The 25418-nt window shown below is 45.6% G+C and overlaps 1 protein-coding gene across 3 annotated transcripts in view; it reads right to left on the bottom strand.

Moving 5' to 3' along the window:
* si:ch211-276f18.2 (glucose-fructose oxidoreductase domain-containing protein 1) overlaps positions 1-25418 on the bottom strand; it is a 135956-nt gene that overhangs the window by 96269 nt on the left and 14269 nt on the right. The window contains exon 1 of one of the 3 annotated variants that reach the window (XM_038797095.1): positions 23311-23431. The exons of 1 other annotated variant lie outside the window; for it this stretch is intronic. The gene's annotated coding sequence lies outside the window, so the exon portion shown is untranslated. Of the gene's footprint in view, positions 1-1915; positions 1965-23310; positions 23432-25418 lie in introns of those variants that run through there. One more of the 3 variants, XM_038797096.1, reaches the window with a different exon arrangement.

Here is a 25418-nt window from a genome sequence, read left to right as displayed (position 1 = left end):
GATAATGCAGCACCATGGTAACCATGCCACTCCTTCTCAAACTTGTCCCAACTGTCCGCAATATTTTTGTCGAACACGAGCAGGTCGGTGTAGCGAAGTTCTTGTGCAATACTGCCAAAACCTGGTACCATATAAAAATGCTGGGTTCCCAAACACTGACATGAAGGACTTGTAACATACAGTAGTTTATTCACTAGCTGAGTAGCTACTCCATGCTTGTACTCTGCCCATGTGCTGGGGGAAACGCCTGCGCTCCCGACACTTGGCCCTTTTTGTAGCCGCATCATCATGTCACTGCTCGGTCTACACCAGTGTTTGTTAAACTTCTTTTCCCAGGATCCACGTTTACCAACCAGTGGACCCATGCGAGCTGACATTCGCCACCCATGACCTACGCCGGCCGACCTTCGAGACACACCGTTATCATTTACCTTTTGATGCTACAGGTGAGCCTGCTTGGTCCCCACAATCTCACTAGCTTTGTCATTCAATGTTACATTTTCTTAAGGACTTTAGCTGACGATTTAAGTTTTTGCTGCAAATCAAGAGGTTTGTCCAAGAACTTGCAATGCTTCGTCTTAAAATGCCTTTGAAGATTTGAGGGTTTTAAACTTTAATTTGCCAGAACTTCGCTTCATATGGCGCACATGGGCTTTGCATCCTGATTTGCATTGGCACAATTAAAGCCATACCTCAAGAAATCATCTTTATACTACTTTGTTCCCGATTTCAGTTTCTTCTTTATTGTTTGTTCAACAGAGGCCCTGGAGCTCTGGATACAGCTCACACCAGCACTGTTTTGGCCTGCCATGGACTCTCCTGAAAGCTCTCTCCGGCAGATTCAATTGTGCGATCCTGGCCTGTGTGTATCTCTGGCCCTTTCTTTCTTATTGCAAAATAATCCATCTTCAGTTCTTCACGCTGTTTTTGGTGGAGAGACTCCATCGTTCATATTTAAAGGACGGTTACAGCCAGCATTCTTTTTTTTTTACTTGAAACATCGGGCGGAATTCTCCCCAATCCCGATAGCCCGGCGCTGGTGTAGAAAAAATGGTGCGAACCACTCCGGCGTCGGACCAACCGGAAGTTGTGGAATCCTCTACACTTCCTAGGCCGGCACCAGAGGTGTTGGTGCCGCGCCAACCGCCGGCGAAGGGCTGGCACAAGTTAGCGCAGGGGGGTATCTTCTCCTTGCCGGTCATGGCGGAGCCCTATAGAGGCCGCGCAAAAGGAAGGAGTGCCCACACGGCACATGCCCGCCCGCATATTGGTGGGCCCTGATCGTGGGCCAGGCCACCGTGGGGGACCCCCGGGGCTGGATCCCCCCCCCCCGAGGACCACACCAGCCGGCCTACCAGCCAGGTCCTGCCGTGTGGAACCATGCCGATTTCACGCCGGCAGGACTGGCCAAAAACCGACGGCTGTTTGGACCATTGGGGCCCGGAGAATTGCTGGGGGGGGCCCCTGCCGACGGCCCCCAACTGGCGCGGCATGATCCCCGCCCCCGGCCAAAAACCAGCGCCGGAGAATACGGCAGCCGGCATCGGAGCGGCGGGCGGGATTCAAGACTTCCCGGGATCAATACCACCCTTTATTTCCAATACCTGATTTTTCAAGTTTATGACTTTTTACTACTGAAAATTAAACAATTTGAGTTGAAGATGCGCATCCTTAAATTCACACACAAACTTTGTTTTAAATATATATGTTATTCTTATTATCCATTTCTTTTGAAATTTAAACAAGTATAGAAAAAAGTACAATCTTGTTTTTACTTTACAAACTATGACTTTAGACGAGATGATGTAACTTGTCAAATACACGCAATGTCACAATGTTTCTTACTGGTTCCATTGCATAACACTATCCAAACATCCAAGTCATCTCCTTCTCCATTCTTACCAAAAGCACTTACTTCCTGGTTTCCAGCGAGTGGAGACACAAAATGATGACTGTATCGGCTTGTTCCAGTGTGGAAATGTGTCAGCCATATTGACTGGCCTCGTTTGATCGGTATTCCTGGCTAACAAACCTGGCCTGGCTTCCCTCTCACTGTACAGTAGCTGCATTCACCCCAGTGACAGACTGCTGACCACTTCCCAATCAGTGCATCACATTGTGGAAGTGCAAGTGGATATTGCGCTGCTGTTCAGCAGCTTGACCTCGGAGCCGCAGGTCGCAGAAGTCGAGTACCAGAGCGGAGCTCCAAGCTGGGGCCATCACTGTTAGCATCGCGCGCCCTGATGGACACCCGTCAATCCCAGTCCCCGACACCCCCCCCCCCCCCCTCCCCCCGGCCCCCCGTGCACGGTGACCATTGCACAGCCCAGCCTCGCGCCACCCGCCCCCTCAAACGCAGCAACCAATTGGGGACTGCCCGCGGCCGGCAATCTTTACAACCGGTCGCGGTGATTGGGGACTTCTTCCCGCGATCAGGAGCGGCATAACTGATTGTTCCGTGACCCTCCCCACACCCGCCTGTAACCCTCAGGTTGCGAACCTGAGTTTGAAAAACCCTGGTCTACACTAAGTACACATACCGTTATATCCATCACGTTCAAGCAGAATAACTGAAAATAGGGCAACTTCAAATGGGGACTTAACTATACTTCATTGGCTGTAAAGCACTTGAAAAGGTCCGGTGGTCATGAAGGGTGCAAGTCTTTCTTTCTTTTTCTCTAGTGTGACCACATCCTTCATAATGTGGTGACCACAGCTGAATGCTGTACAGCTGTGGTTACCACATTATAACTGTTTTATTCACCCAACTATTCAAATATGGCCTCAGTTTATCATATTGTATGAAAGATGGCACTTTTATGAATTTAGCACTCACTCAGTATTATACTGAAATGTCAGGCTTGAATGTGTATTTATGTCCAGAGCCGGGTCAACATTCCTTTGACTCGTAAGCAAGAGTGTAATCAACTGAACCAAGGTCACACTTTTAGCTCCTTTTGGAATTTCCCGCCAAGTAGTCTGCCCCATGACACAGAGCGCAATAGCCATGTGACAAGGCTGCATACGGTCATTTCTGTGACAGTTAAATACACCACATGACTCACTCACTGAGCAGCCACTGCAGCCAGCGAGATGCGAATGGAACCCTGTTGGCACGTCACCTGTAGTTAAAATAGTGAACTTCCTGAAATCATTTTCAGTTAGCTCACAGCTCTTTACCGTGTTGTATGACAAGTTAGGAACAAAGTGTCAACAGTTTGGGGCAGCAGGGTAGCATGGTGGTTAGCATAAATGCTTCACAGCTCCAGGGTCCCAGGTCCGATCCCCGGCTGGGTCACTGTCTGTGTGGAGTCTGCACGTCCTCCCCCTGTGTGCGTGGGTTTCCTCCGGGTGCTCCGGTTTCCTCCCACAGTCCAAAGATGTGCGGGTTAGGTGGATTGGCCATGCTAAATTGCCCGTAGTGTCCTAATAAAAGTAAGGTTAAGGGGGGGTTGTTGGGTTACGGGTATAGGGTGGATACGCGGGTTTGAGTAGGGTGATCATGGCTCGGCACAACATTGAGGGCCGAAGGGCCTGTTCTGTGCTGTACTGTTCTATGTTCTAGTTGGTTTCTGAAGAGCGAAGCTATTGGCTGTCCAAAGGTGAATTTCCACATGCTTCCATGAGGAGGTCTTTCATGTAGACAGCGACCAACCTCTTCTTCAAGCGTCAAGCTTCGACACAGTTGAGCAATATCCAAATTAGGCACACTTTTTAAACCTAAAACCAGATGCACTTTGATTTAACTGCAGATTACAAATCAAAGCAAATTGATGCTTCATCTAGAGGACATAGTTCTGGAATTTTAGATAGCTACACCTTTAGTCAGCGCGGTAGCACTGTGGATAGCACAATCGCTTCACAGCTCCAGGGTCCCAGGTTCGATTCCGGCTTGGGTCACTGTCTGTGCGGAGTCTGCACATCCTCCCCGTGTGTGCGTGGGTTTCCTCTGGGTGCTCCGGTTTCCTCCCACAGTCCAAAGATGTGCAGGTTAGGTGGATTGGCCATGATAAATTGCCATTAGTGACCAAAATTGCCCTTAGTGTTGGGTGGGGTTACTGGGTTATGGAGATAGGGTGGAGGTGTTGACCTTGGGTAGGGTGCTCTTTCCAAGAGCCGGTGCAGACTCGATGGGCCGAATGGCCTCCTTCTGCACTGTAAATTCTATGTAATAGTCCTCAGTGACGATAAAATATACCGGGAGAAGTCTCAATATTAATAGCATTTTGGAACAAATACATCAAACCTCTTTCTGAGATAATTCCTGCTTTTCTTCCTTGTCAGAAAGGAATATTCTTCAGATAAAGTTCAAATATAGTGCAGATGTTTACAAATTTAACTCCCTCTAATTTGCCCCAACAACGTCATTCTGCCGAACGGCATTTACTTAGCTCCTAACCATAAAGAGCAACCTTTTGCATCAATGTGAATTGTCCATTCCTACTATTAACCAATCTTTTCATCTCTGAGTGAAAACATGTCTGGACTAGTAATTATTTGGACTAAGCTCATCATAAAATGTATTTTTATATCTGGTAAGTGTTTCCCTCAACTACTTGCCCAGAAAATTATTTCTTTCAACATCATAGAGCTTGATTTCACAATGCAGTTTAAAGAGACTGTTGTTTCAACACGGGAGCAGTTGAGCCCAATGAGTCAACAAAGGTGGCGGGGACAGTGGCCGTGCCTAACCCCCACAATGCGCTGGTGCGGGTGATGGCGAAAGAGCTGGAGACGTTCGGTGGGGAGATGGACGAGTGATTCCTGAGGCATGGCCAGGAGATGAGAGTATCATTTAAAGTTATGCTGGAGGAGGCTTTGGGCCCGGTCAAAGGCCAGCTGGGCAAGACGGCTAAGACGATAGGCGGGCAGGCTGAGAAGTTGAAAGGCATGGAGGAGGCCTTGTCTCAGCACAACGACCGACTCATGTCGTTGGAAGCTGAAATGGCAATGGTCGGCGACAGAAATAAGGGCCTCAAGCGAAACATGATAATATGGAGACAGGTCCGGGCGCATGAACCTGAGGCTGGTTGATCTGCCGGAGGGAGTCGAAGGCTCAAGGCCGAGCGAGTACTTTTCTGTTTTAAAACATTTTTTGAATTTGGTTGTATAAATTTAGAATACCTAATTCTTTTGTTCCAATTAAGGGGCAATTTAACATGCCCAATCCACCTACCCTGCACATCCTTTTGGGTTGTGGGGGTGAGACCCACGCAGACACGGGGAGAATGTGCAAACTCCGCATGGACAGTGACCCCAAGTGGGTTTCTGCAAAGTTCTCTCAGCTGATAAGCAGCGACAAGGTGTTTGCTGAACCAGAGCTGGACAGGGCACACCGGGCCTTGAGACAGAAGCTGCGACCAAATGAGCCACACCGTGCATTGATCATTCAGTTTCCAGAGGAAAGAGCAGGTCCTGGAGTGGGCCAAAAGATGACGGAGCATTGTCTGGGATAGTAACATGGTACGAATTTACCAAGACATCGGCACTGAACTGGCGCCGTTTTCCAGGATTAATTACTTTGTCATGAGATGTGGGTTGTTGGTGGGGTGAAGAAGCCTGAGTACTCGGCAGTGGTCATTTCTGACCATGTCCCACTTGGACTTGGAGTTGGAGGTAGGCCTGGGGTGTTGCTAGCGTTGGCAGTAAGATGTAGGTCCATTTGCCGACCTGGGGTTCTGTGCAAGGGCTATCCAGGATTACATTTTGAACAATAACAATGGGGATGTCTCAACCTTGATACTGTGGGAGGCACTGAGGGTAGTAATTAGGGGATCAATTGTATCTTTCAAGGCACATGTAGATGTGGAGGCAAGGAAGGAGTTGGAAAAACTGGTGGACGATATTATAGAAGCTGATCACGGGTATTTGCACAGTTCATCCCCGGAGCTATTAGTGGAGAGAAAAAAGCAGCAAATACAGTTCAATTTAATCTCTACAGATGAGGCGGTGTGACAGTTGAGGCGAGCTAAAGGGGCAATCTACGAGTATGGGGAGAAGGCAAGTCGGCTCCTGGCATATCAACTGAGGAAATGGGAGGCAGAAAGGGAGATTGTATAGATTAGAGTGCGGGAAGGGGTCTGGCATCGGCTCAGTAGAAGATGAATGAGGTATTTAGTGCCTTCTACAAAAGGTTATACAGATCCGAACGGCTGTGGGTGGAAGGTATATGGTGGAGTTCCTGGAGGAGTTTCCCAAGGTGGGGATGGAGTAGTTACAGGAAGAACTAGAAGCTCCATTGGAGTTGGAAGAGATCAAGGAGGCACTGAAATTGATGCAGTCGAGGAAAGCACTGGGAATTCCCGGTGGAATTTGTAGACCATCTGGTCCCTTTATTGTTGGGCATGGTTTAGGGAATCCTTGGAGAAAGGTGTTCTGCCACAGACTTTGGGGCAGGCATCGATTTCCCTGCTCCTGAAGAAGGACAAAGACCCCCACAGTCATATCGTCTTACCTCCCTGTTAAATGTGGATGCGAAACGTAGAGCAAAGGTGCTGGCGGTAAGACTTGTCTCCCGAAGGTGCTGGGGAAAGACCGAATGGGGTTTGTAAAGGGGTGGTGGTTGACGGCAAACATAAGGCGGCTGTTGAACATGGTACATACTTCGGGGGAGGGCCGGGTTCCAGAGATTATAATTTCACTTTATGCAGAGAAAGTGTTCGACCGGGTAGAGTGGGTGCGATACAAGAGAAATTTGGGTTTGGACTGGACCTGTAACGTAAGTGTGGCTGTTGTATGCGGCCCCAGTTGCGTGTTTGCACGAACAAAGTGACTTCAGAGGCCTTTTGTCTACACAGGGGCACCAGGCAGGGATGTCCAATGCCCCCTTTGTTGTTTCCATGGTGCTGAGGACTTTAAAAGCTTGAGAGGGAATAGTGAGAGGAGGGGTGGAGCATAGATCTCGCTATATGCCGATAATTTGCTGTTATACGTTAGGAATCCGGAGGCGTCAGTGGGAAACATTATGGGGATCTTGCAGCATTTTGAGCCTTTTCTGGCTGTAAGCTAAATGTAGGAATGTGTGAATCCTTGGTGTTGGGGCACCGGGGCAGAGAGGTGGATTGCCGTTACAGCTAGCAGGATGTCATTTTCAGTATTTGGGGTCCAGATAGCCAGGGACTGGGAGAAACTCCAAGGATTGAACTACACAAGTCTGATAGGAATGGTTAAAGCAGACCTGCAAAGGTGGGATGGTCTCCCACTACCCCTGGCAGGTCGAGTGCAATCGGTTAAGATGAAGATGTTGCCGCGATTTTTACTTTTATTTCAGGGCCTCCCGGTGTTCCTGCCTAAGGTGTTCTTCAGAGAGATCGACCAGCTGGTGACTGGGTTAATTTGGGTGGGTAAAGGCCCGAGGATCAGGAGTATGGGCTAGGCCTTGCCAAATTTTTAATATTGTTATTGGCGGCAAATGCTAAAAAAGTGCTCGAGTGGTGCTGGGATCGAAGGAGCTGAGGGTCCGGATGGGAACAGAGTCTGGGAGGGGGCAAGCCTGAGATCGTTGCTAACGGCTCTGCTTCTGGCGGTGCCGAAGAAACACTTGACCAGCCCAGTGTTGGCAGTCTGTCTGTGCGGAGTCTGTACGTTCTCCCCGTGTGTGCGTGGGTTTCCGCCGGGTGCTCCGGTTTCCTCCCACAGTCCAAAGATGTGCAGGTTAAGTGGATTGGCTGTGCTAAATTGCCCTTAGTGTCCAAAATTGCCCTTAGTGTTGGGTGGGGTTACTGGGTTATGGGGATGAGGTGGAGGTGTTGACCTTGGGTAGGGTGCTCTTTTCAAGAGCTGGTGCAGACTCGATGGGCCGAATGGCCTCCTTCTGCACTGTAAATTCTATGACATCTATGATGAGTCAGGAACATTTGACAAGTTCAGCAATACTGATAATTGAAAATACATCCTCGCAAGACTTTATCTATGATGATGTGATTGATGATTTTGTGAAGAGTAATGCAGAAGAAAAGTCATTTAAATTGCCATGGATTGCAAACAACTGACTAACCAAGAGTATCTAAAAAATCTGTCCCTCTACCATTTCCTCTAGTCTAAATTCTGTTCTTCAAGATGGAACATATGCTGGTCTCATATAATGACTGGTGGTCACATGCAGACAGTTACAACAGATGAGTAACCGCCATATGAGAGATTGACTAGGTTGGGATTGTTCTCACTGTTCGGACAGAGATGAGGAGATATTTCTTCACCCAAAGAGTGGTGAGTCTTTGGAATTCATTACCGCTGAAGTAATCGATGCTAAAACATTGAATATATTCAATAGATATAGCACTTGGGGAGAATGGGATCAAAGGCTATGGGGAGAAAGGAGGATTATGCTATTGAGGAGTTGGATGATCAGCCATAATCGTGATAAATGGCGGAGCAGGCTCGAAGGGCCAAAAGGCCTCCTCCTGCTCCTATCTTTTATGTATCTATATATCGCTCTTTACTAGCTTTCAGTCAGTTTCTTCTTACACTTCTGGACAATTAAAGAACAGAATCCTGTCAGACAATTGCCAGCAAAGCCATTGATATTACACTTGGACTGGATATCCCACTTCATTGGGGTATTTGCTCATGCACTGGACTTTTTCTGGCTCATTCTGTCCTGCACTGGCCTTCTGTGCTTCAGTCATATAATTGGCTGATTTCTCCATAGCTTATCAGCCAGTTCATGTTTGCTTGCCTCAAGACACACAGATTGCAATATTGACCATCTCTACCGTCATGCTGACAACAGGCTTGGTTTCCAATTTATCAATTACAGTACCGGCTTGTTGTTGTCATAAGTTAAGGGCACAACGGCAGTCTGTAAAGCAGTGATTGGGGTTTCTGTACCCTGTGCCTTGCATATTGTGCACCTTAATTTAGTAATTATAGTACAGGCTTGTTCTCGTAAGTTAAAGAGCGTGAAGCAGCCAGTCTGTCAAATAGTGGTTTTGAATTTCTGACCTTTGCATTGTGTGAGCTGGGAGTGGGAAGGGTCAGGAAGGCATTGATGTCATTGGGGGTGGGGCTCAACATCATTGGTGGCAGGGCACCATGCCACCAGGGAGCGGGTTCTGAAGTTGGGCCCCGCAAAGATGGCGAGCACGAGCCCCCAAAGTCCACTTTGGACTGAGGGGTCATGACAGGGTGGATGTGGAGAGGACATTTCCACTTGTCGGAACATCTTGGACTAGGGTGGCCACTGTTTCAAAATATGAGGGGCTGGATTCTCTGTCCCGCAGCGCCAGATTTCTGGTTCAGCACGCCGGCAGGATTCTCCGTTTCGCCGGCCGGTCAATGGGGTTCCCATTGTGGGGCGCCCCACGCCGTCGGCAAACCCCCGGGCTGCCAGCAAACCGGAGCATCCCGACGGCGCAGAATCCAGCCCCGGGTCTCTCATTTCGGACAGCAATGAGGATTTTTTTTTTCTTTGAGAGGGTCTTGAGTCTGTGAACTCTTCCCCAAAAGGCATTGGAAGCAGTTTTGAACATTTTTCAGGCAGAACTACATCAACTCTTGATAAGGAAGGGGGTGAAACATTATCAGGAGTAGGAATGTGGAGTTAAGGTTATAATCAGATCAGCCATCATCCGATTGAATGGCGGAGTGGGCTCGAGAAGCCGAGTGGCCTGCTCCAGTTCCGAGGCCATATGTTTGTATGGAGGACGGAGCTCAGAAATTACAGAAGAGTTGGTCTAAATATACAAGTAGGGTGAACAATGCATTGCAAATTGTAAAGTGCTGTGCATAAGAAGGAAAAATACATAGATGACACATATATTCCCATATCATATTTGAATTTGTAAGGATTCAATTCACTTCTGCACTGTAAATTCTATGATCTATGAATTCAATTCAGCTATAAGTTTTCAATGCATTTTGCCTTCTGCAGAGCTGTTTAACCAGAGCAATTTGCTAGTTTTGTAACATCAATTTGTTCCTCCACCTATGACCAGCGAGCTGTCCTTGAATCCAAAGGCTTTAATATGTTCTCTTTAAAGATCCAATGAGAAAAATGTTCCGTTGCAACAGTCTCATAACGCTTCCATTTGCCACTCAATAAGTAATTCACTAAAAGTGATGCCTGTTCTGATTTGAGAACTCCATGGGCAGGATTTTCTCAGCGCTAAGGTGGTGGAATGGGAAACAGTTGGGGGAGGGTGTGGGGAGGGGTGTTGCAGGAACGTGGTGGGGGACCGGACATAGATCGTCTGCCTGCTGGGAGTAAGCAGTCGGCAATTTAAATAATTAAATGCCCCATTAAGAGCAATTTTCCCCGGCCATAGGATTTTTCCAACAGCTGGGAGACCCCCTTTGCTGCATAAGGAGGTCTCCAGCTGTATGAAGGCAGCACCTTTGCAGCCATCTGGAGGAACCACTGGAGCCTGAGACACCATGCTCCAGGCAAGGAAGGGCAATCCTACAGCCCTAACGGGCCATCCAGGCGGGCCTGTAGTGGGATTTGAACCCAGAGCTTCGCCCCTCAGAACCCAGAGTGTTACCAACTGAGACACAGACAACAGCTCCATGCATCAGCCGTGATGGCTGAACAAAATGTTCTGCACCACCACTTACAGAAGCATCATCAGACACTACTGAACGCACTCAGGGAGGTCACTAACACCAATAACATCCAATTATTGCAATGAGCTTTACAGGGGAGTAATGGGGATTATGCATAAACCATTTCTTTTCTGACTGAGAAGAGTGCCAAAACACCACAATCGGAAGAAGCATAATATCACACAGGACAAACTGGCAATGATTGTTCCGTCAGTGTGGGAAGTCGGTTTGACGCAACTGTTATTGTTCCGACTGGTAATGACATCGATGGCCTACAGAGAGTTATCGCTCTGAGTTTGGAGAAATCTGAACATGCATTCAGGGAGTTTGGTACAACGAGGAGCAAATCACCAGCACGGCCCTAGAAAATAATATGGCAAAAAACAAGAACTCGAGGAGAGGTATGGAGTGACTCGGTAAATCTGTACAATGAGAAGCGGCGGAAGAACTGTTGTCCGGTCAGGCTGAAGAATGTGTGAAATGCTCGCTGGTCTAGTGCTGCCATTCAGTCCTTCAATAATCTGCCTGCGTTTCAGAGATTCATATTGACTATGAAACCAAAGAGAAAATGCTGGAAAATCTCAGCAGGTCTGGCACCTGTAGGGAGAGAAAAGAGCTAATGTTTTGCGTCCAGATGACAGAGAAAGTGGGAAATATTTATTCTGTGGAATGAGAATGAAAGATGAGTCAGGGCCACAGAAACCCAGGGAAAGGGGGTGCTAATAGCCACAGAAACCAAGGGGAAAGAGTGCTAATGGCAGTCCCCAGAGAGAACAAAAGGTGTGAAAGGCCAAAGACCAGGGGAACTAACATCAGCGGGTAAACTGTGACAGATGTAAATGTGGGGAGGGGAAAGGGGAAGTAAAGGGGAGAAGGGGTAAGGAAAGGTCCACCTTTACCCTCTGATGTTAGCTTCCCTGCTGAGGGGCTGTCGGCAAGCACCCAGCACTTACAGGTGCAGTTGGAGGAGTCCAACCATGTGCAGGGGCAGGTTGCGGGGTGCCGACCATGCGTGCCACCCAGGCCAACATCGCACAGATGCCATCCGCAGAGGAGGCCTTGGGAGCAACGGTAACGAGAATGGGTCAGGATGTCCAGCGCCTGTGCGGGTGGTGGCCAAGGCACAGGACAGGGCGGCCATGTCACAGGCAGTGACACAGTCCCAGAGGGACTGGCAGAGGCGGAGCATCATTGGGGGCCCGGAGAATGCCGGGGCGGGTCCGTTAATATGCCAACAGCGTTTACTGTACAATTTGCATGCCCACACCGGCGTACATTAACGCCGATGTCGGGGCACCGGAGCACGGCATTCTGTGCGGTGCCGGGCACCAGCCCGATTTTTGGCTGACGCACAATTCTCTGCCCAAACGTGCTTTACCATTCGGGCATCGCTGGACGGAAATCTCGCCCTTGGAGTTTTGCCGACAAGGTTTCATTTCTCAGAATCACTGTTTGATTACCTGAAAGTGGACTGTCTGCAAACAGAGGCTGTGCATGTTGCATGTTACTGGCTTTCCTTCCTCTTTAATATATTACAGAATTCTGTCTCGGCCTCACTCCGTCTCTCTGCCCCCAAGCCTGTGCTGTGGCACATTGTGCTGGTCAATAAAACAGGTATTCCAAGTGTCAAAATAGGTAAACTGCAAAATGAAAATATTGAAGACTATAGTGTTCCCTTTATACATGAATAATTTTTCCCTTTCCTAACCAATTCATTCTTCATATATTTTTGCTACCAAACATACTAATTTTGTTCTTTCAAAATGAAGGGTTTTCATTCCAGGCATCAAGCTCTCTGAGGTCAGGTACGAGACAGCATTCGGTGAGATATGAGATGCAGGGTAAAGCTCCTTCTATTAAGTCCCAATGTGTCCCCTGCAGAGTGGCTATAACTTTACACCATTCATGCTGTATGCCCACTTGCATCAGAGTACTAACTGCTTTTGCTGAATTAGAAGCATATTTTGCTGTGTGCCTTTGTTCACTCAGATCTGGTTTGAGACTGAAGAATCTGTGGCATAGTGATGCTTTTAGGATATGCATGATGAAATTAAATAGCAAACTTTGCTGGCAATTGTTTTTGGTTTGCTAGGTTTTCTTCTACCTTTTTCTGGGGCAAGCAACCTTGTCCCAGAATTTTATGATTATTGATATAACAGTCACTTATAGCTGTGATCTTAAATTAGACTCATCTCCTTTACATCTGTGCAGAGAGAAACAGCGTTTGTCTTTCAGGTCGATGACCTTTCATCAGAACTGTAAGAGGTTTTTACCAAGGTCTGGGTGGGACAAGGACACAGAAAGGTCATTTGGTGGTGGAGGCCGTGAAAGTTTAAGTGGTGCTGATCAAGCAAACCGCTTTGTCCTGGATGGTGTTGGGTTTCCTGAATGCCATTGGGACTCCAGCCAAGTGGAGACTATTCCATCACAGGCCTTGTTCTCATCCACACAGGTAGCAAGTACTTTGTACCTGTTGGTTAAAGGCAACAGCTGTGGGTCCTCCAACACTGCCTGCTGGATCCCCATTGCTCCCTGACTTGCAGCTGCAACCTTCTGCACCTGACCATTGACCAACTCTAAAGTTCTACTAAGTTCCTATGAGGTGTAACTGCCTCCTGGAAGTATTCCAGATAACTCTCCTCTACTCCAATGCCCCAAACTGTCTGCTGTCCGGGCGGCAGTTCAAGAACATAACAGCTTACAAAAGCTGCAGACACAACAGATGTGGTTGCCTAGCACTGTAATGCATTGCACAAACTCCCACATGTTGTAGTAGCGCGGCACAACAACTGCCCCCACAATGTCTAATTAACCTTATTTATTTGTTTTAGTTAACTAGTTACTAATTTAGTCAAGTATTAGCAAATGATTGTCTCTTAGTTTGGGGACAAAAGAACACTCACCAGCTACTGGAGGTAAAACAAATAGAATCAAAAGGCAGCAACTCCTTCCTCCCTCTGCAAATTCCTGACGTAGCACTCGGTTTACAAAGCACTCAGTTCCCGGACCACTCTGTGCATTGGCAAACATGATCTAATTAAATTAGAACTTCAGAAATACTTACTCAGTGCATGAAGCACTCTGTTCCCGGATCACTCTGTGCGGGAACAAACCTTGTCTCTGAATGGGACAGCATCTCGCCCGCCATGCTTAATTGGGTGGTGAGTGTGAAGCAGCAAATTAGACGGCCACCTCGGGGAAGATTGGTCACATTGCCAGCAAGTGCTTGCTCAAAACCCCCATGGGAATCAGGGGAGAAACCCTCAGTTGGCTGGAGTCATACCTGCCGTAAAGGTAGATGATTATGGTTGTTGGAGTTCAATTATCTCAGCTCCGGGGCATCACTGCAGGAGTTCCTCAGGGAAGCCTGCAGTGGCACCTGATGTAGTGCCTTGAAATGAAATGAAAATCGCTTACTGTCACGAGTAGGCTTCAATGAAGTTACTGTGAAAAGCCCCTAGTCGCCACATTCTGGCGCCTGTCCGGGGAGGCTGGTACGGGAATCGAACCGTGCTGCTGGCCTGCTTGAAAAGCCAGCGATTTAGCCTGGTGAGCTAAACCAGCCCCTCCATCATGGCCCAACCATCTTCAGCTGCTTCATCAATGACCAATATCAGTAGGGATGCAGAGCCAGGTGATGTGTTGTAGCTGCAGTAGGTGGGAACTGGTGGACCCCATTGTGGTTCATAGTGACCACATCTGTAGCAAATGTTGGTTGTTTGAGGAACTTCGGCTTAGAGTTCATGAGCTGGGGTCTGAGGTTCATACATTGCGACGTATCAGGGAGGAGGAGAGTTACCTGGATGCTGTGTTTCAGGAGACACTCACACACCTTAGATTAACTACCTTGAATGTGTTCAGTGGTCAGGCACAGAATGGTGTAACTACAAGTGAGGTATGTAGAAAGATCCAAGAGGTAGCACTGCTGGAGACTCAGCCCCTGCCCTTGCCCAACAGGTTCAAGATTCTTGGTTCTAACCTCTGGACCATTTAGAAGGACAAGAGCAGAAGACACCTGGGAACACCACCACCTGGAGGTTCCCCCCAAGTCACTCACCATCCTGACCTGAAAATATGTCGCCATTTCTTTGCTGTCACTGGGTCAAAATCCTGGAATTCCCTCCCTAACAACACTGTGGGTGTACCTATGTCTCAGCAACAGTGGCGGTTTAAGAAGACAGCTCACCACCACGTTCTGAAGGGCAACTAGGGATGGGTATTAAATGCTGGCCGAGCCAGTAATGCCACATCCTGTGAATGAATTTTAATGTTTGAGTCCGACATTAGAGTCTTGAAGCCTGCGGTAAAATCCTGTCCCATTTATCAGCCTGGGCCAGCGTGTCAGGAAATCTGAAATAAGTTTCATGAAAGATCAATTGGAATTAAATCTGACTGACCATTGCAGAGCCCAATCATTAGTTCTATGAGAAGACCATTTGGGGAATTAACTCAAGGATTTAATCAATGTTTAATAGTTCCATTCACCTCTTTGATTCTGTTTTTAATAGTTCCCTTCAATGGAAATGTATTTAGACTTTCATCCACAAATAAATAACTGTTCCATTATTGAAGACAGAAAACATTATTGCATATTCAAACTATCAGCATATGTATCTTCTGCTAAACAATGGCCAATCACCTTTGGGGTCAAGATTCAAATTCAGATCAGCCCCAATTTCATTCTTGGAGGACATTAACCAGCAGCCCAAAACTGTTCCAAATTTGACATTTATTGGCAATGGAATTCAGCTCAAGGATATTTGGTGGATGAAGTAATAAAGTTGACACATTGGTGATCTTCAATGAATGAAGCTGTGATACATTATTGGAGACTCAGCAAATGTTTCAAGGAGATTAATTCAAAGGGACACATACCGGCAGAGGGAGATTAAGAGCCATCCTCTGGTGGAATTACAGTGGACTCAGGTCACCACAAGATCTCAGAGGGCCTTTTGCTGCAGTGCTTGAGGATAGCTTGAGGCCGGAAGCTATGGGAAAGGCAACAGTTGGAAATTCGGATAGCTGCAGAGAGGGAGGATAGGACCATTTTAATTCCCAGACCTACTTTAATTTTTCAAACCTTGGCGGGAACAATGATCGATGGGCAGGTGCAGAAAATTACATGTCAGTAAGCCAGTCATAACAGTCTGCGGCAAGATGGGTGACAAGAGGGGAATGATCGGATTGTGGCTGCAGGAAGAGGAGAGGAAAGCCAAGAATTCCTTCTGGGGCCTATGCAGAGGAGTTCTCCTGCTTCTCCTGACGCGCAAAGACAGAAGCAAGTCCTCCATCAATCAAGAAGCACAATTTAAATTAATTAAGCATTGACTGGGACTTTAAATTGGCCTCTGCCTTCATAGTTGGTGGATAGACTCATTGGCAAGGCAGCCTTTACGTTGACACTACAACCTCGATCCAGGACAGGATGAAAGTCAAGGCTCAGATAAAATTAACAAATGTGTCTGGGGACTGAGGTCTGTGGAAGAGAGTGCTGCCTAGAAACTGGAGGTATAGTTTTCACGCTGACTTTCTTTTTAATGGGTCAGCAGCTCCCTCAGACAGCTCCGCAGCAGCTGTCCCCCTTAGGGAGCATATTAGAAGCAGCAGCCTGCATACTCCCTGTTCTCAGCTCCCACCCTCTACCTGCCTTCCTCTGGCCTTTCACAGTGCACGTTTCACTCTGGATTTCTATTAATTGGTCAGCCAGCGTACTATCGGGTTAATAACATGATCTCGGGCGTGGGCAGCTTTCACATCCACTCCCACCTGCATCTACTTCGGGCATGCCCTGAAAGTAAAATTCAGTCCCAAAACATCACTTTTCTGGGCCTGTTTTGGCCCTGGATCCAAATCACAGCAGCTTTCCAGCCATGGTCAGAAAGGCGAACAACTCATGCTTACTGGACTTTAATTCACATCAAAATCCTAATTATGAAGGCAATCCCCAACTTTTTAATCTTTCTGAAGCCTGCCTGCAGCCCTGAATGAAAGCTAGGAGTAAATATTGCAATCAGTGAGAGTGAATCAGAAATGTGGGGCGCGATTTACCTCCCTTGTCGAGCCCAACTTGGTGACACGATGAGGCCTTTGAATCTCGCGGGAGGCATCTCGCACATTCACGGCGTTCGAAGCATCTCATTTAAATATGTCTGTGCCAGATTCTCCCAGCACCCGGCATCTAATGGCCGAACCTGGGATACCTCGCCAGAGCGCCGTTTAGTACTGGATTCCACAAACGTGGAACAGTTGTAACAGGACCTGCAGGAGGTTGCCCAGGCCATTAGAGACCCCTAGGCGGTCGGGCTCTGGACATTGTTGGGGGCACGAGGACCCCGTAATAGGTAGCTTGGGTGCAGTGGGGGGCTCTGGAGGCTGCTGAGGGAGGTATTATGGGCCAGGATTTAGAGAACCCCAAAGTGTATCATGGAGTTCACCTGACCCACAACTTTTAATAGATTGCGGTATGGGGAGCACACGGCCCACTCTGCAGGTGTGGTACAGCAGAAATGGAAAAGTATTTTTTAAAGCAAAGCAATGTTTATTCTATGAACTCAAGTTAACCTTTTTAAAACATACAGTGAACATTTAAGCAACCATTAATTCAAATACAACCCTCAAAGAATACAACATTAAGTAATATTTAAGCTGTCCTTTTAACATTCATAATGCTTTTAAAAAAACCTTTAAACAGAAGCACATCAGGTTAAAGTCACTACTGAGAGTAGTTATTAGTTTTAAATCACCAAAGGATCGATTTACAGGCTTTACATTACAGAGAGAGACTCTAATACACCTGGCTGTGACTGCAGCTATCCAGCTCTGAAAACAAAACTAAAACACACCCTGCAGAAAACAGCTTAAAACAAAAGTAAAAAGCTGATAGACAGCCCAGCTCCACCCACACTCTGACATCACTGATAAACACCCATTTCTTAAAGGTCCTCTCACATGACACCTCCCCCCAAGAAAAAAAATAAACCATCAACTTCAAGATGGTTTCATTTTTCATCTTTTCACTACACTTTAGGAAATGCACACAGTAAATATACTTTTTCGTTTAAAAAAACAACACACGCAAACCAGTATAATAATATCGTCCATTTTTTTTTGTTCTTCTTCCTCCAAATGAAATCCTTCTCGATTAATAGTCTCTTTGAACAAGAAGGTCTCTGCATGATCCGTCCATCTCTCTTTGCCTTGGCATTTCTCTTTCAAGTCAGATACTGTTTTAGTTCAATCTGATCGCAGAGTCCCTTGTAATTCTCCAACACAGAGCTTTGATTATCACAGCTTTCAGGCAGTCAAATGCCTGTTGAAACTCCGCTGTCCACTGAAATTTGCGACGTTTCTTCAGCAGGTCCATCAGTGGAGCCATCACGCTACAAAACTTTTTCACAAATGTTCGATCAAATCCACTCATGCTAAGAAATTGCATTATTCCCCAATGTGTCGAGGGTATTGGAAACTCCTCAACAATTGTTGGTTTCACATCCCCTGTGACCATTCGACCCTGTATTGTATGGTCAAGGAAAGTGACTTGGGCCTTCCCAAATTCACTTTTGGCTAGGTTTATCACCAAACCCGCCTCCTGAAGTCGATCAAATAACTCCATCAGATGTTTCAAATGTTCTTTCCATGTCTGGCTGAAAATTACCAGATCGTCAATGTATACCGCACAATTGGGTAATCCTGAAACAACTTTGTTAGTTAACCGTTGAACTGTGGTGGAGCATTTTTCATGCCACATGGCATAACTTTGAATTGGTATATACCATCTGGAGTCACAAAAGCTGAAATCTCCTTCGCCCTTTCGGATAAAGGTACCTGCCAGTAACCTTTAAGTAAATCCAGTTTGGAAATAAAAGCTGATTGTCCCACTTTCTCAATGCAATCCTCCAAATGTGGAATAGGATAAGAGTCCGTCCTTGTGACTGCATTAACCTTTCTCTAGTCCACACACAACCGTCGGGTACCGTCTGGTTTTGGTACCATCACTATGGGTGAGCTCCATTGGCTCCAACCAACTTTAATTATGCCATTTTTAAGCATACTCTCAATCTCTTTGTTAACCTGTGCCAATTTTAAAGGGTAAAGTCTGTATGGATGTTGTTTGATTGGAACAGCATTTCCCACATCTACATCATGTATAGCCATTTTATTACTTCCCAATTTATCTCTACAAACTTGCCCACGTGATATCAATAACTCTTTCAGGTCAGTTTGTTTTTCCTCTGGAAGGTAACTCAACAATTTATCCCAACTTTTAAGAACATCCTCATTTTCCAATTTAATTTGAGGTATGTCAAAATCACAGTCATCTGGATTCGGTTTGTCCCTTTGAGTTAGAATCATTAAAACTTCCTTTTTCTCCCCTTCCCTTTCAAAGTACCTTTTAAGCATATTCACATGACACACTCGGTGAGTCTTCCTTCTATCTGGTGTTTTTACCACAAAATTCACCTCACTTAATTTCCTTTCAATCTGATAATGTCCACAAAACCTTGCTTTTAAAGGCTCACCTACCACTGGTAACAATACTGAAACTTTATCTCCACAGGCAAAACTCCAAACTTTGGATTTCTTGTCCGCTACCCGTTCCATCACATGTTGTGCACCTTTTAAATGCTGTCTAGCCAATTCACCTGCTCTATTTAATCATTCCCTAAAATTTGACACGTAATCCAATAATGTAAGTTCCGATTTCTCACTCACCAATTTTTCCTTAATCAATGTAAGTTGTCCTGTTACATCATGACCAAAAATTAGTTCAAAAGGACTAAATTTGGTTGACTCATTAGGTGCATCCCTAATTGCAAACATGGAATGGAATTCTTTTATCCCAATCCCCTGGATAATCGTGACAATAAGCCCTCAACATTGTCTTTAATGTCTGATGCCACCTTTCTAACGCTCCCTACGATTCTGGATGGTACACAGTTGATGTAAATTGTTTCATTCCATAACTTCTTTGAATAACCTCGAGGTAACATTTGATCCTTGATCCGATTGTATTTCTGTCGGTAGTCCATATCTAGTAAAGAATTTATGTAACTCCTCCACAATCTTTTTAGCTGTAATATTACGTACTGGAATGGCCTCTGGAAACCTAGTAGACACATCCAATATCGTCAAAAGGTATTGATTCCCACTTTTCGTTTTAGGAAGCGGTCCTACACTATCAATTAGGGCCCTTGTAAAAGGTTCCACAAATGCTGGAATGGGTGTTAAGGGTGTTGGTTTCATCACTGCTTGAGATTTCCCTACCACTTGACATGTGTGACATGATTGACAAAATTTAACTACATCATTATGTAGTCCAGGCCAATAAAAATGTTTCTGGATTTTAGCTTGAGTTTTCCTTATTCCCAAATGACCTCCCACTGGTACCTCATGTACAACTCGCAACATCCCCTTTCTATACCTTACCGGCAATACTGCTTGATGAACTTCTGCCCACTTTTCATCCACCTGAATATGTAAAGGTCTCCATTTTCTCATCAAGACATCACTTTTATGGTAATAACACTCTGGTATGCATGCAGATTTCTCTTCTGTGTATGCTTTCTGAATCATCCGGTTTATTTCTATATCTTTCTGTTGTAACTCCGCCAATTTTCCTGAACTAAAAGTATCCGCCTCATCCTCCACCTGTTCTTGTTCTTTTTCAACCATCTGATCAAAAATCGTTTCTGATAATTGCACTTCAACTTCATCTTCACTCTTTGATTTCTCCTCTTGTCTTAACCTGTGACTTTACGAACTTGTTACTACACAATCCGGGAAAATCCCAGGATATTCGTCCTTCAACACTTCAGTTGTCTGGTTTTCCACTGGCTTATCAACTACAGTAAGCAGCACTCCCACCTGTGCTCCAGCTACATCATTACCCAAGATAAACTGTATTCCTGGACCAGATAGTTTCTCTATTACTCCTACTACCCGATCCTCGAATCATCTTCCTGCAAACTGAGCTCATCAATGCAGGAAATTACTAAGTGTGACCTCGATGGGCCATTCCTCACCGAGGCCAAAAAACAGCAAAGTGTCGTTGAATCACGTCCGTGGATGCAAAATGGTTTTGTACCTGCCTCTGCCAGTGGCAAATCACCATGACGGGTGGGAGCGGAATTTCCTCTCATCATTTTAAGCAAGTGGAAAACCAATTTTTCAGCTCCCGCTACACTGTGCTTCCCCCCCCCCCCCCCCCCCCCCCCACGCCTCAATAAACCCACCGCCAGGAGGACTGGAAATTTCCGCCCTATATTTCTAATTAAGCAGCAGCACGGAAGACAGCAACTGTGTCCAATAGATCAGCTGACCAAATAACTGGATTAAATTTTACTGTTCTTGTACAGGTGCAGAACAAACTACCAGCAGTGACATAAAATGTTGACTCTATTTAGCAGTGTGTGACAATTTTCCCACAAACTAATTGATATACATAATTTGATTTAAATCTTTTAAATGATTTTAGTCATTACAAAGTCAAACACAGAAAAAGGTCAGCAGCTCTAGGCAGGTTTAATACTCCACACAATTTTTATGCTCCCCTACTCCCACTTTAATTCATCTCACCTCATAAACAGATCCTTCTATTTCTTTCTTTTATTCTACTCATGTACCTAACTGGCATGCCCTTAAAATGCCTCTGTGCTAGTCAGCACAAAGCTGAAGGAGTACGGGATGCAGCAGAGGATAAAGAGCGAGGCCCTGGAAATAGGCCTCAATTAGAGAGTCCATTAGAACGGAGCACTGAGCTGAAAGAGTTTTGGGGTGCAGCAACATAGAATCGGGAACATCTGCAAATATCAGCAGGCGAGGTAAAAATAAGCTAAAGATTTTTTTATTCTTTCATGGGATTTGGGCGTCCATAAGAATAGGAACAGAAGTAGCCCATTCGGCCCCTTGAGCCTGCTACACCATCAATAGGATATGGCTAATCCAACATTCCTCATGTCCACTTTCCTGCCCTTTCCCCATAACCCTTAACTCCCTTGCTGAACAAGAATCTATCTATCTCAGCCAATGTGAAGGTAGGACTTAATCGTCACAAAGACTGAGCCATATCCAAGGCATTATGGGTGAGGAGGGAGCAGGTAGATCGAGACCACAATAGTGATAAAAGAATCAATAGGGAACAGACAGGCACTTTTCTACAACATGATTCCATGATGGTATGTTGCCTCCCTAGTGGTGGGATCTAGGATGTCACTGAAAAGCTGCAAAACATTCCAAAGGGTCCAGAGTGAATAGATAGAGGTCATGGTTCTATATCAGTACCAATAGCATGAGGAAAACGTCTTGTAGGCAGATTGCAGGGAATAGGGCCTCAAAGGTAACAATCTGAAATAGTACCTGGTGCCATGCATCAGTGAGTACAGAGGTAGGAAGATAGAGCATTTGATGTAGATGGGGCATTTGGACCGGTTGAGGGGTAGGTGGGATCTGTACATGCCGGACGGGTTGCACCTTAATACAGCCAGACCAATGACCTCGAGAGGAGGGTCATTGTTTCCATGGCAGCAGAGTTTAAATTAATTCGACAAGAGGCTACGTACCAGGCTGTAGCATTAGAAAGGGGAACAATGATACACAAAGCATTGATAGCAGTAGCGTAAGAAATTGCATTTCATGGACTCAGACTGAGAGAAAATAAAAGATGGTCAAAGATAGGTTTTCATGTATGTAAATGCACAAAATACGGTAGGTGAGTGGCAAGTACAAAAAAAAACACACAGGAATGTGATATTGTAGCAAGAGTGGAGATCTGGCTTGAGGACAGGATTGAGTATTGAATATTCCTGGACATAGGATACTCAGGAAAGATGGGGAGGAATGGAGGAGCGATGTCAATATTGATTAAGGAGAATATTACAATGTTGGAGAGAGTGGATGTCCTAAAGGAGTCAAGGACAGAATCTATTTGGTTAGAGTTAAGAAACTGTAGAGGTGCATTACACTACTGGTGTACTAACTAGGAGGAAAGACATAAAGGAGCAAATGTGAAGGGAAATTATCAGAGAGTTGCGAAGATGTAGAGTACTGGTAATAATGGGCAACTTAAATTATCTTGATATAGTCTGGGATAGTATTAGAGCAAAGACAGAGAGGAGAATAGATTTCTGAAGTGTGTTGATAAAAAATTTCTTGATCAGTATGTTTCTGATCCAACTAGGAAGGAGGCATTGTTGGACCTGGTCTGGGGAATGAGGATGGTCAATGGGTCAATTATCAGAAAGGGAACATTGCAGGACACAGACCATAGTATCATAAGATTTAGGTTAGCTATGGAAAGGCAGGCAAGGCATTCGGACGACTTTCTGGCTCAACGATAGGGTACGGGGACAGTAGCAGCAGCAACCCGGGGGGGTGGGCGGGGAAGGGGGAGGGAAAAGGTGTGGGGGGGGGGGGGGGGAACGATGACTATGTTTGTTTATTTAATTTAAATTTATTTTTAAGTTCTTCTGTTGTTCATTGGGGTTGGGGGGGTGGGGGATGGGATACATGCGTCAATACGGTCTGGGGGTGTTACAGTTATTATGGGTTATTTTGTTGCATTTCATTGTTTGTCGTTACGTTTTATATTTTCTGTAAAAAATTCCAATAAAAATTATATTAAAAAAAAAAGAAAGTATTCTACTGCTACTTACACATCCCAAACCTGAATTGTTTCCTGACACAAGGGCCCACACTTCCAGGAAAGTAGGGAGGATGCACACATCTTGAAAGTCTTGCCTTAGAACATTAAAAAGATAAAAATCCATTCACCTCACAGCATCTGTTCTCGTATCCATTATCCATTAACCGAGGCAGTTTTAATTAACCCGTGGTTTCCAGGTTGGGCCATGCTCCAAAAATGAGCATTATCCCAATCCGCATCATAAACCTGCTGATCAGAAAGCATTATATGTTCATTGATTCGAAATCCATTGACCAATTTCATCCCAAACTGTGTGTATTTATCTAGCCACACCAGTGGGTTGATAACCTTTAGTTGTTGGCCTTTCCAGGACACCCAGCTCCTGCTTCTTGTCGCACGCTGTGTGGGCACACTACCCTCTCCCAGATAAAAACTGGCTGTGGAATATTATGGGATGTGCAGGAAAAGCTAATGGCAAGTTCAAATATTGGTTGAATGTTCAGGATGATGGCCAATAAGAAGTTCCATGCATAATAAGGTGAAAGAGTTGAAAGTAGAAAAGCGGAATGCAATTACTGATAGTGAGTGTGGAAGTGGCTCTTGAATCAGCTTGAACAGAGAGGAAGATCTCACAGTATAAGTCCCTACCGATACAGAAGTGGAAATAGAGGTCATATCTTGAATAGATTAGACAATAAGATAGAAACCAAAAACAGTTTTAGTCACAGATCTAGAAGCAGAAGTTGTCATGAACATTACGTTTTAGTGGTTGACAATGAACTTGAGGATAGACTAATAAAAGAGCCGACAAAGGGCGTTAGATAGTTGAAGACAGTTTATTCTGAAGTATCTGATAAGGGTCAACCATCTTTGTCACAGGTGGGCTTGTAGCTGAAACATCCATGCAAATCGAGACTAGTTGCTAGGTGTTTTAAAGATTAACTGGGTGATACAGATTCCATTGTCCCACAGCCAGAAAAATAAACTTATTTATTGTTGGTCTGTTGGTCGCATATTCTTTTTGAAAAAAATCCAATTAAGGGGCAATTTAGCGTGGTCAATCCAGCTACCCTGCACACCTTTGGGTTGTGGGGGTGAGACCCCCGCAGACACGGGGAGAATGTGCAAACTCCACAGTGATCCGGGCTGGATGTTGTCCAGGGTACGGTACTCTTCGGTGAGATCTGCTTTGCTGAAAATACGTTGTGTTCAACTGAAGACAGATATCACAATATTTTATCGGCATCATAAAATAAAATTTTCAACAATCTTCATGATGCATAGTGATGATTTCTTGATAGGTGATACTGTGGAATTTGAGAAATGTATTATTAATAAGATTAGAGTAGGCTTGTGAGGATTTTAATTATATTGGTTTAGAAATTCAGCAAGTATGTCTGGAATAACTTTAAATCTTATTCAGAAAGTGCTGCTCCCGCCCTGGTTAATTGTGCTAGGTCATCACAGAAAGTTTGTGTTATATGGGGTGGCATGGTCTCACAGTGGTTAGCACTGTTGCCTCACAGCTCCAGGGTTTCCGTTTCCATTCCGGCCTCCGGTGATTGTGTGCAGTTTGCACTTTCTCCCCATGTTTGCGTGGGTTTCCTCCGGTTTCTTCCCACAGTCCAAAGATGTGCAGGTTAGGTTGATTGGCCATGATAAATTGCCCTTAGTATCCAAAAACAGTGGGATTACTGGTTTATGGGGATAGGGTTGTTTTCGTTAGAGAGGAGAAGGTTGAGAGGTGACTTAATAGAGACATATAAGATAGTCAGAAGGTTAGATAGGGTGGACAGTGAGAGTCTCTTTCCTCGGATGGTGATGACCAACACGAGGGGACATAGCTTTAAATTGAGGGGTGGTAGATATAGGACAGATGTCAGAGGCAGTTTCTTTACTCAGAGAGTAGTAGGGGTGTGGAACGCCCTGCCTGCAACAGTAGTAGACTCACCAACTTTAAGGACATTTAAGTGGTCACTGGATAGACATATGGATGAAAATAGAATAGTGTAGGTCAGATAGGCTTCAGATGGTTTCATGGGTCGGCGCAACATCGAGGGCCGAAGGGCCCGTACTGCGCTGTAATGTTCTATGTTCTATGTTCTAGGGTTGAGGTGTGGCCTTAAGTAGGGTGCTTTTTCCAAGGGCTGGCAGTCTCGATGGGCCAAATGGCCTCCTTCTGTACTGTAGGGATTCTGTATCTAAAAGAGAGACAGAGCAATTGGAAAGCCTGATT

This window comes from Scyliorhinus canicula, chromosome 5 (genome assembly GCF_902713615.1).
Source record: "Scyliorhinus canicula chromosome 5, sScyCan1.1, whole genome shotgun sequence".
Taxonomy (NCBI): domain Eukaryota; kingdom Metazoa; phylum Chordata; class Chondrichthyes; order Carcharhiniformes; family Scyliorhinidae; genus Scyliorhinus; species Scyliorhinus canicula.
Note: the sequence above shows the minus strand (reverse complement) of the source record. Positions and strands in the feature narration are given on the sequence as shown.